Here is a 12,154-nt window from a genome sequence, read left to right as displayed (position 1 = left end):
GGAACCATACTTAGGTACCCTTTTTCCCACCTGTGTTTGTGGGAAGTTGACTCTGTTTGAGCACTTTGCTTTTGAGCTTCACGGTTTGTTTTTGTAGTGTTTAGTGTTTTGTTTGGTGTCATTTTGATTAATTTAATGAAAATGTATGCTCACTACGCTGCACCTTGGTCCCCTCCTTTGAACAACCGTGACAATATCCACAGTAAAACGCGTCTTATATCGACATAAACTGAAAGGCCGCTCAGCAAGGAAGAAGCCACTGCTCCAAAACCATAAAACCATAAGACCACAGTTTGCAACTGCACATGGGGACAAAGATCGTACTTCTTGAAGAAATGTCCTCTGGTCTGATGGAACAGTAATAACCCAAGTTAAACAATTTAAAGGCAATGCTACCACATACTAATTGAGTGTATGTAAAATTCGGCTCTATGAGAAAAAGCCGTTGAAAATATGTATTTTTGGCTTGTAAGACGTTAAGATGTCTTTCAACGTCTTGTGCTCACTGACCTGCCTTTGATCTTTATCTAAGGAAAAGACAACAGTGAAAGAGACAAGTTTGCCTAAGTCCTTATCGGTGACTTGAGCAGGAACAACGTTGCCATTTCAAACAGCTTGAGAAACGGAAGATCAAGTGCCAGACACAATGCCTGACATCATGACAACCGACCATTCACCTTTGTAGTATATTGTAAGTGTAAGTGTTCCATTTATTAATAAATGTCATGAAAGCGTATTTGAGTACAACCGAGCAAGTTGTCAACTCACACACATTGACAAACACAGCTCTCTCTTCGTAGCATCGGTCTATACATTGTTGCTGTCCCCCCAAACACCCAGCCGTCAAAAATATGACTTCCTTCCCGTGGGCATTTTCCTGTTTATGTGTGGGTCAGGAGAGAGAGATAGTGTCTTCCAGTCCCTTCTGACCTGACCTTAAGGTCAGCACGTCTTGCATACATGTAATCATCACAAGTACACACAAAGACGCCCTCTGTCCCAAAACAAAGACATTGAAGGAAACTCATATAATGTTTATTTTCTGGTTTACCATATTGTACCAGACGAGGCTGGGATTGTCAGCGAAACACCAACATTTCTTAATTGCATGCATAAGCTATTGTACTGTAAAAGGTTGTTTGTTTTATTCCTGCTGATTTCCCTAAAAGTGGTGACTGCTGTGAATGTTTAATTTAAAAGCTCCTGTTCCGCACAGTACAACACTTCTGGGTTGGAGCGTGTGCGTGCGTAGAAAGTAGCTCGCCACTCCCAACCTCAGAGAAGATGTTCCCCTGCTATATTTATTATTTATGACTTTACCAATTCAAATGGACATTTATATCAGCCACTGTGTTACTGGTGTCTGGCTTGGCTTCTTGGGTTAGACTGAGGGAAATTCTGATCTTGGTAATGTAGAGGAAGCACTTCATGTGTTATGGAGCTTTTTTACTCTATGAATGGAAGGTTTCATTCTTCCCTTCTGTTAGCTATGATTGTAATACTCCCCTGAATAATACAGGAAGATTTAGAGGCATGTCTGTCTATAGCAGCCAATCACCTGAGACTTTGCTGCTCTCGCTCAATCATGAACTGGCACTCAGGATTTCATAATATTAACACAGTAAGAAAAGATGGAGAGGAAGCAGGGAGCACTAATGACAGCCTGCAGGTGTGTGCATGTGTATGCGTGCGTGCGTGTCACCACGTGCGTGCGTATGTGTGGGCCCAAACATGAGTGTGTTTATGTGGACAGAGAGAGGTACAGACAAACCTTCATTTTTTGTGCCTAGTGCACACATAAAAACGTTTCAGATGTTCAAGTCAAAGAACTATTGCGCAGGAAAAATGTCGACGGTCGGGTGCATCACAAATTCTGGCCCGCTGGACAGCAACATAATAAACTAAAGCCCTGATAATTGGGAACAAGGTCAGAATGACTGCTAAGGTTTCATCCATAAATGAAATAATTACATTTGTAACCTAGCCTAAAAAACTAACAATATGTCCAAGATGCATGATTAACTTGACATCAATAGAGTAGCCACATATATCCCACAGTCCCTGATGCAGACATTCAGAAATAGAAAGATGGTATTTAGTTTAAAAACTGACAAATGCCAAACGAACAAGAAACGCTTTTCAAATGAGAAAACAGAAATCCACTTTAAAAAATAAAAAATCTATACAATATTAATTTTAAGGAGAACAAAAACTAGTTAGCCTACATTTGAACACCACCACAGCAGCTTCGCTATTTGGCATCTTCCCAATTAAGTAGCCTAGTTTTGTTGTTTGGCATCTTGAAGAGAACTAAGGGCATATTACTCTCAGCCCACCTCTTCCAATGCATTGTGGAAAAGTGTGCATCGAATTCTACTAGATGATGAGCCGAAATGAGCTAAAAATTCACATACTATAAATAAAAAAAATGCACACTGAGAATGCGTCATGTGCGATGGCATTGTTTCCCGCTATTCGTTGATATCTACAGTTGAAGTCGGAAGTTTACATACACCTTAGCCAAATACATTTAAACTCAGTTTTTCAAAATTCCTGACATTCAATCCTAGTAAATATTCCCTGTTTTAGGTCAGTTAAGGATCACCACTTTATTTTAAGAATGTGAAATGTCAGAATAATAGTAGAGAGAATGATTTATTTCAGCTTTTATTTATTTCATCACATTCCCAGTGAGTCAGAAGTTTTCATACACTCAATTAGTATTTGGTAGCATTGCCTTTAAATTGTTTAACTTGGGTCAAACATTTTGGGTAACCTTCCACAAGCTTCCCACAATAAGTTGGGTGAATTTCAGCCCATTCCTCCTGACAGAGCTGGTGTAACTTAGTCAGGTTTGTAGGCCTCTTTGCTTGCATACGCTTTTTCAGTTCTGCCCACACATTTTCTATAGGATTGAGTTCAGGGCTTTGTGATGGCCACTCCAATACCTTGACTTTGTTGTCCTTAAGCCATTTTGCCACAACTTTGGAAGTATGCTTAGGGTCATTGTCCATTTGGAAGACCTATTTGCGACCAAGCTTTAACTTCCTGACTGATGCCTTGAGATGTTGCTTCAATATATCCACATAATTTTCCCTTCTCATGATGCCATCTATTTCTGAAATGCACCAGTCCCTCCTGCAGCAAAGCACCCCCACAACATGATTCTTCCACCCCTGTGCTTCACATTTGGGATGGCGTTCTTCGGCTTGCAAGCCTCCCCCTTTTTCCTCCAAACTTAACAATGGTCATTATGGCCAAACAGTTCTATTTTTGTTTCATCAGACCAGAGGACATTTCTTCAAGAAGTATGATCTTTGTCCCCATGTGCAGTTGCAAACCGTAGTATGTCTTTTTTATGGCAGTTTTGGAGCAGTGGCTTCTTCGTGACTGAGCGGCCTTTCAGGTTATGTCGATATAGGACTCGTTTTACTGTGGATATAGATACGTTTGAACCTGTTTCCTCCAGCATCTTCACAAGGTCCTTTTCTGTTGTTCTGGGATTGATTTGCACTTTTCACACCAGAGTACGTTCATCTCTAGGGGACAGAACACGTCTCCATCCTGAACGGTAATGACGGCTGCGTGGTCCCATGGTGTTTATACTTGCGTACTATTGTTTGTACAGATGAACGTGGTACCTTCAGGTGTTTGAAAATTGCTCCCAATGATGAACTTGTGGAGGTCTACCATTTTTTTCTGAGGTCTTGGCTGATTTCTTTTGATTTTCCCATGAGGTCAAGCAAAGAGGCACTGAGTTTGAAGGTATGCCTTGAAATACATCCACAGGTACACCTCCAATTGACTGAAATTATGTCAACTAGCCTATCAGAAGTTTCAAAAGCCATAACATCATTTTCTGGAATTTTCCAAGCTGTTTAAAGGCATAGTCAACTTAGTGTATGTAAACTTTTGACCCACTGGAATTGTGATACAGTGAATTATAAGTGAAATAATCTGTCTGTAAACCATTTTTGGAAAAACTACTTGTGTCATGCACAAAGTAGATGTCCTAACCAACTTGTCAAAACTATAGTTTGTTAACAAGAAATGTGGTTGAAAAACTCATGACTCCAACCTAAGTGTATGTAAACTTCCGACTTCAACTGTAATTGATCAGCTGTTGTCAAAGCCAAAATTAGTATGACATCAGAGCATTTGAAGTATATGTACTGAACAAAAATATAAACACAACATGTTACACACAACAAGTGTTGGGCCTATGTATCATGAGCTGAAATCAAAGATCCCAGAAAATTTCCATACGTACAAAAAGTGTATTTCTCTTAACATTTTGTGCACAAATTTGTTTAGATCCCTGTTAGTGAGCATTTCTCCTGTGCCAAGATAATCCATCCACCTGACAGGTGTGATATCAAGAAGCTGATTAAACAGCATGATCATTACACATGTGCACCTTGTGCTGGGGACAGTAAGTCCACTCTAAAATGTACAGTTTTGTCACACAACACAATGCCATAGATGTCTCAAGTTTTGAGGGAGTGTACAATTGGCATACTGACTGCAGGAACTGTTTGACACTATGTGCAACCGGCATCACAACAGCAGACCCAGGTGTATGGCGTCGTGTGGGCGATCGGTTTGCTGATGTCAAACACAGTTGCATTTTATCAATGGCAGTTTGAATGCACAGAGATACTGTGATGAGATCCTGAGGCCCATTTCTTTAACAGTGTATGTGACCAACAGATGCATATCAGTATTCCCGGTCATGTAAAATCCATAGATTAGGGCATAATGCATTTATTTCAATTGACTGATTTCCTTATACAAACTGTAACTCAGTAAAATATTTAAAATGGTTTCATATTGCTTTTATATTTTTGTTCACTATTTTTTAAATGTTGCATACTATTTTTCGCATGCTTACTATTTAGGATAAAAGGATGGGTATTTGGACATGGCCTCCTTTTCTCTCTCTCTCTCCCTCCACCTCCCTCTCTCTCTCTCTCCCTCTACTCTCACCCTACTTATCTCTCTCTCTCTCTCTCTCGCTCTCTCACGCTCTCTCTCGGGGGCCCCTCTGGCCCTGAGCCAGTCTCTGGTTGCACGTGATATTGATCTGATCTACCTGCTAGTCTCGGTGGTACTGCCTCAGGCCTACTCCAGCCTCTACACCGCATTGGTTCAGCGCTAACATTCATACTTGACTTGGAAAGATGGCTGGAATGGAATGGAGAATCAGTGTCTAATATCATAGCCAGTCCTCAGAGAGACTGGGTAGAATGGCAGTCAATTGGAGGTGTTTTAGCAGAACATGCTCTTGCCATCAATCTTGTATCGATCCCTGTGTTGAAGACACAATGGAAGGGTATCTGTCAGTATGCGTTTCAATCAGTGTTCTGCTCTCCCTTATATCACATTTTGTGAGTGTAGTGTGAGGACATCCCCAGTATTTCAGACACAGAGACACACACCCTCTCACACACACCCTCAGCGTCATTGTTATGTCAGAAGTAGCGTGCCTGATCCTCCACAGGTCAACGACAGCTTGACAGGCTGTCATGGTCTGAAGGTGACGCGAAGCAGCTCCCTGCCGACACACTCAACCAACCTCTCCTCTTCCTCCTTTTCTCACCTCTTCTCTTTCTTTTCCCCTTTCCTCTCTTCCCCTCCCCTCCTTTCTTCCCTCATCTTTTATCCTCTCCTCTCCATCGTGACCCTAACAGATGCAGAGCCCTATTCCCCCCCCCCAGCCAGTTCCCTGTGATGAGTCCACAGGCCCTGTGATGTGCTTTCCCTGCGTAAGTGTGTGGTTTTCCTGGGCCTCTGATGGTGTACGGCTGCCGTCAGGGGCCTGAATCCGGGGCTCTTACTGTGGCTCTTTCTTGGGGCCTCTTGGGACCTTGCAGCAGCCAAAATAAACAATGTTTCCCATTACAACTACCTATCTGCTGCTGCTAGGAACAGCTGTTTGGATCTGAGCGCCCGCCAAACATTGTTCTGTGTCGCGAGAGAGACGGGAAGAAAGGAAGGAAGAGCGAAGGAGCTAGGGAATGAAAGGAGAGATATTGTTGTTGGAGTTTGTGTTGTGGCAGTTTGTCTTTGTCCTGTGTTGGTCGGTGCCTCGCACACACTCAGGCACGAATCAAACGTACGTACGTACACACACACACAAACACACCCACCCAGACACATACACACACACAAGGCATACCTCCCATTCCCATCTTCCCCCCAGATTGGGAGGTTGTGCACGTTTTTGTTTGTCACACAAAGTGTCAAACACGCTTCTCTCCTGACTCAAGGACAAACAATATTTAGGTGCTGTGGTGGTTGTGACTTAAAATAACCCACTTCAAAGTACCAGACCATGCAATGTTCATTTGTTTTACCTTTATTTATACAGGCAAGTGCATTGAGAATAGATTCTCATTTTTAATACATACCTGTCAAGAGGCGACCACAGCAACGACTTTACATTTGGAGCTCAACAATGTCACTTTTGTCCAAAATGGCGGCTTAATTGACAGCATGTAGATGGAGTCCAGACCCCTCCTGTTGACTTCTGACTCAACAATGTCACTTCTCCTCAAAATGGTGGTTTAGTTGACTGCATGTAGATGGAATCCAGACCCCTCCAGTTGACTTGTGTGAGTGGTTGCGTTGCTTTAGTTTCTCACAGCAGGATTATGTGTATGGTGTTTGACTTGGGGTGTGAACCCTTCTGCTCCCCTGCTCTGTGTTAATTCTCCAGCTCAACATCAGCCAGTCCCCAATCAATCTGGAGTAAGCCTGGTTCCAGATCAGTTTGGGCCTTATAGACGACTCCTTGTTTATTGTCATGCAAAAAGGGCTGGGACCAGGCTACGTTGGAGTGGTTTCTCCAGCAGGTTTCTGTCTATGGAGTTTGTTTGCATTGGAGTTAGCCTGGTCCTAGATCAGTTTGTGCTCTTTAGCTAACTATTATGGTTGTTCTCATTCTAAACATAACAAACAGATCCAGGACCAGGCTACGTTGGGAGTGGTTTCTCAACCAGGTTTCTCCTGTATTGCGTTTGGTTGTGTTAGGAAAACCTGGTCCCAGGTCAGTTTGTGCCTTATGAGGACATCTATGGTCTCCTATGGTCTGTGTCATTCTAAACATAGGGGAGAATAGGGTATTGTGAAACATTTCTTACATCCAGCACCACTACGCCAAGGGAAATACAGTATTCTTACTAACAAATATCTCTACATATATTCCAGTGTGTGGTGTATCCCTGGAAATAATCAGAATTCATGTAAACATAACAGTTTTTAAAACATAGCTTGTCCAAAAAAAAGTTGTCTCTTGGCGCAACTTATCCCCGGTATGGGGTAAATTGAGCACAAGGACTGGGTAAGTTTATGGTGTCCTGTGACAGTGGGTGTTGGTGCTGGTAGGTTCATGTTTAATTCATAAAATGGGGATATGATATAGGTATTGAATAGATATAGATCTCTGTTCAATATCACTTACCCTTCCATTTTTTGACCAGTTGTCTGGGACAGGGATGTTGTTTTGATGTGCCAATTCGCAGAGGTTGGGACCAAGTCACTATTATTTTAATCACAAGCAAGTCACAAGGTCCGAGTCTCAAGTCGAGTCCAAAGTAGAATGGGTCAGGTCAAGTCCAAGTTGTGCATTCTAAAAGCAAGTCGAGTCAAGTCACACTTTTTTTTTTCAAATCAGATCTCAGGTCAAGTAAAAAAAATCTATACATGCAATGGCTTGTTCAACTTCAAAGCTTTGTCTATTTATTGAGGCTACCAGACAGTCCTTTTCATTATTATGTCTACAACACATTTTGATTATGTAATAATTCATCTTTACAACAAATTCCGGATGCAAGCTTCATAAGTAAACAATACATTTCAAGCAATTTTGACATACCAAAAGACCAGTAAGCCAATGCTAGTAATTGTTGCTTAAGGCCTTAAGGCCCCGTTGCTGGTGAACATGCAAAGTAAACAGCTAATATTCCTGATTATTTTTTTTTGGAGCTGCATATTTATTTATGGTAATCCTCTCTCTCCCTACAATTAGACATTTGCGCTGCCCCAGATCCTACAGCAAATATGTACATCAAATCATCAATCTGTTCACGAGCTCAGTGGTTCACAAATTTTTTAACCAGGACCCCCATAAAGGAGTGGTTCAAAGCTTGTGACACCCCGGCGCACGTGCATGCCCTTGCGAACGCGCACAATCGGTGCGCAAATGTAGCCTGTCATTACAGCCATAAACGTGATGCACTTCCAAAACGCAAGATACAGAAATATACTGCGTTTTACACCTGCGTTTTGAGCTGAAAGTCATTCATATTAGCAAGTAGGGATATCATGTCACATTATCACGTCTCTGGAGTACAGAGTAAGTAGGTTCATGTAGCCTACCTGTGTGCAGTGGAGGTTGCAGGATCGGATGGAAAGCATGATCAGTCTGTATAGACGTTTTCTTCTTCACAAATATTGTATTTCATTTGCCAGAATATGTTACATCTTCATACCGTAAGTATTAAAGCTAGTGCGACGTTACAGCTAGCTTTAGACATATAGCCAATAGCCAATATCCACCACCGAGGTAAACAATTGTAACCCACCCAAACTAGACATATCTGAAATATGAAAATTATTAATGAAATCACCAGGCAGGGATGCGCCCGTAACAGATTGCTAAACGGTATTTTATATGGATAATATAAACGTAGGTGGGCTACTCTGACTTTTGCCAGGCTCAATTGGAGAAAATTAAACAAGCGCTTTCCCGTCAATAATCTGGATGCTCTGCCAATGTTGATGACTGGTCATTGGTCAACTCGAGATGCGTGGAGATACTTTTGAAACAAGAACTTGGTGCAATGCTGTAGGCCTATGTTAGTGACCAGATCAAATAAGCAAAAATATACATACAAATGGAAGGCTATATGTAACCTATTAAAATATGTATTAAATGATAACTTCTTCCAAAATATTTGGTCACATGGTTCTTTTTGTGTATGGTTTCCTAGAAACAATTGGTGGTTCAACTAACCCTTTTGCACAACTTACCCCACTCTCCCCTACAAACAGATCTATGATCAGGCTCTGTTGGGAGTGGTTTATCTACAATCACTAGCAGGTATGTGTTGGAGTTAGCCTGGCCCCAGATCAGTTTGTGCCGTGTAGCCAACTCCTATGTTCATTGTCATGCCAAACATATAGACTGATCTGCCACATCTAGGTCTGTGTATTGGGTTTGATTTAAGGTGCAGTGTGTTTTAGTGTGAACCGTGCTTGGCCTGCTCGCTCCCCCCCCCCCCCCTGCCTGCTGGTCTGTGTTATTTCCTCAGCCCTCCATCAGTGGGTCACAATTCAAGGCTGCAGGGAGCCACAGGAGACAGAGGCCTGCTCAGGCCAGAGCTGCAGCACTGGGTTCCCTCAAAGTTCACTTCCCCCACCACCATACAGTACATGTGGGGGTATGGGTGTGTGTGGGGGAGGGGTGGTAGGTGGGTGTGTTTGTGTGGGGTTGGGTGGTATGGTGTGGGAGGATATGTGTGTGTGTACGTACGCGCTATAGGATGGGAAAGGGAGATGCGTGTTTCTAGTGTCAGTGAGTCAATCAGCAGGTTTTTCTGTGCTGAAACTGGTTACCTCCATTCATATGACATGTCATGTTATTTTTTTGTGTCTGTGATAATGTGTGTGTCCAGTGTGACTGTTTGTTTCCCTTTTTCTCTGTGTGTTAGTGTACGTGTCTGTGGGTTTGCATGTTTGTGTGTGTGTGTGTGCATTCGTGTTTTTGTTTGTGTGTGTGTCTGTGTTTCACTCTCCAATATGCTGGCAGATGTGACCTTGAGTGGCATCCCCATGCTGATTTATCAAATGTTGTCTTCACAGCACAGTCTATTTTCACCTGACAAAGGCACATTTCCCAACTAAACAGGGGCTCTTAGTTAAAAATGGCTATGATGGCTCAATGTCCTTCCACACACAATGCATCTGAAATGATCAGTGTAAGGATTAACCTGTTTCAGGTTAATCAATCTCCTCAGTAGAGTTACAGCTCTGTTCTAATGTTGTAATGGTATGGTTTGATGTCTATATTTGATGCACTAAATCAATGTATTTTCAAGAGTCTCCTCGATTTTTAATTAGTGTGGAAAAAAATCTATTGGGGCAGTGTGTGTTGAAAAGTGTTAATTCGATATGAAAAGGAGTTCAACAACATGAGTTGTTGAAAGCATGAATGTTAAGATGTCACAGTTTTCAATTTGTCACTTATTTCATCGTTACATATCTTTTTCTTCTCGCGGCACTCTTCTCGCCATTGGCGAAGCAAAGGTCAGATTCCCACCACGGCCGGTATTGTCCACAGGCACTTGTCTGAGGCCTGGTGTGATTAATTATTGGTGCCTACATGTGAAGAGTTTCATGTCTCTTACAAAGGAGTGAGGCAAACGAGGAGAAAACTAGTTTTCGGAAAGACTGACTTTGGCCATTTGAATTCGATGTTCTATCCGTCTCTAACTCTAAATGGATTTCTGAAGTGCTCATTGGCTGGGGCTTTCAATTGAACGTAACCTTGAGTTATTTTTCATGTCGGATTTAAGTGCCGGTATGACATGAACAGGACTGAATGCATGCTCCTCAATTTTCTGAAATTGAAGAATCTCCATCCGATTCTACGCCATTGTCCAGGCAATTAATGGAATGGTGAAAGAGAGGTTCAGGTGCTTCAAAAAAAAAGAAGCATGTATCCGTTTTTCCTTTCCCTTTTTTCGACTTAATGACTAATAAGGATAATAAGAAAAACACAGCTTAATGCTGTAGTGTTCCTACTTAATGCTTATTTATGTATTATGCATGCATATAAATGAATAGGCCGTGTCCTTCGGTCCATTCCGTTTCAAAACCCGCCATATTTGCTTCTTAAGGTGAAGGTTTTGCCTAACAATCAGCGCAATCCTATTCAAACGTTGGCCTATTAATTTAAGTCGTACCTTTTTTTGTGTGTGTGTGTCTAAAGGGCTGCTAACAATAAGCCGCGTTCGGTGTTTCTCGTAAACTTGGCTAATTGGTCCTCAGATGAGTTCTGACATTTTTGGCCTCTGGTATTCAATGAGATTTTCTTTTAAACATTAAAGCTTCTACCAGATATACTGTATCTGGTGGTTTTCTGGTACAGTATATGTAACTCAGAAAACGCTTCTGACATGATTGTTCACTTAGAGGAGCAGTACTGTAATGCTGTTCTACAATGCTGCCTGCAACTTTGTTTTGGAGGTGGGGGGTTCATGGGTCCTGATTGGTGTTAATCGAATGACAGTTTTTTAACGTTTGCTTTGAGACACGATTTTGTATCTAACTTGTAATGCTACGACAGAGTGCAGCTTTTAAGGGGCAATCTGCAGTTGAAACAATAGAAGGTCTCCCTGCCACTGTTTCGGTAGAAAGCTTAGGCTGAAGAAACGCAACCACTCTCAAATTCCTAAACAGAGCTATGGATGAGGAGGAGTGACCATCCATGACATCAAAATAACAAGCTTATATTTTGGGTTCTGATGGGGTACAACTATTGAACTAAGCTCATGAGGCATTTCTAAGTTATATTCTTCAATAATCAATGGTTACATTATCATTCATTTATCGATGTAGCAACTGCAGATTGCCCCTTTAAGGCACTTTTCTCGCAAAGATATCCAATTGAACTAAAAGTAATGTATTTATCTAACGTGTGAATTCTCTGTCATCAACAGAACACTGTGAGAAACTCATGCCACCACTATACTATGCGCTAACACATCCACTAAACTGCATATGTACCAACTAGTAGACCATGCCACTGTGGGGCTTTTTCATGGCAGGGCAGAGTGCGATATACCACGCGGGTGGCGTAACACAGCGAGAACGGAGCCCTCCTGTAAACGTTGTGACTTGGCTGCCCTGTGGGCCTCCAGGGTAGATAGAGGAGGCTGGGGAAAGCAGGACCAGGTGACTGCTCTGGATTTTTCACCCCTCCCTGTCTAATTCAAATGTCTCTCTTCTGTTTGAGTGGCGTCATCTCTCGCTCTTTGGAGGAAGTCCAAGTCCTTTCTCCTTGCGGCCCCTTCTGGTTGACTTAGTGTTGTGGAGGTGCCGGGAACATATGAGAAGAACTAGCCAACGTGCATGATGTGGTGCCATAATC

The 12,154-nt window shown here is 42.1% G+C and overlaps 1 protein-coding gene across 1 annotated transcript in view; it reads left to right on the top strand.

Annotated features, from left to right (window-relative positions):
* The window catches only part of LOC115108049 (adhesion G-protein coupled receptor D2), a 154,452-nt gene that overhangs the window by 140,187 nt on the left and 2,111 nt on the right, over nt 1-12,154 (top strand). The window lies entirely within an intron of this gene.

This window comes from Oncorhynchus nerka, linkage group LG24 (genome assembly GCF_034236695.1).
Source record: "Oncorhynchus nerka isolate Pitt River linkage group LG24, Oner_Uvic_2.0, whole genome shotgun sequence".
NCBI classification, from domain to species: Eukaryota; Metazoa; Chordata; class Actinopteri; order Salmoniformes; family Salmonidae; genus Oncorhynchus; species Oncorhynchus nerka.
The sequence above is the reverse complement of the archived record's forward strand: the minus strand, read 5'-3'. Positions and strand labels throughout refer to the sequence as shown.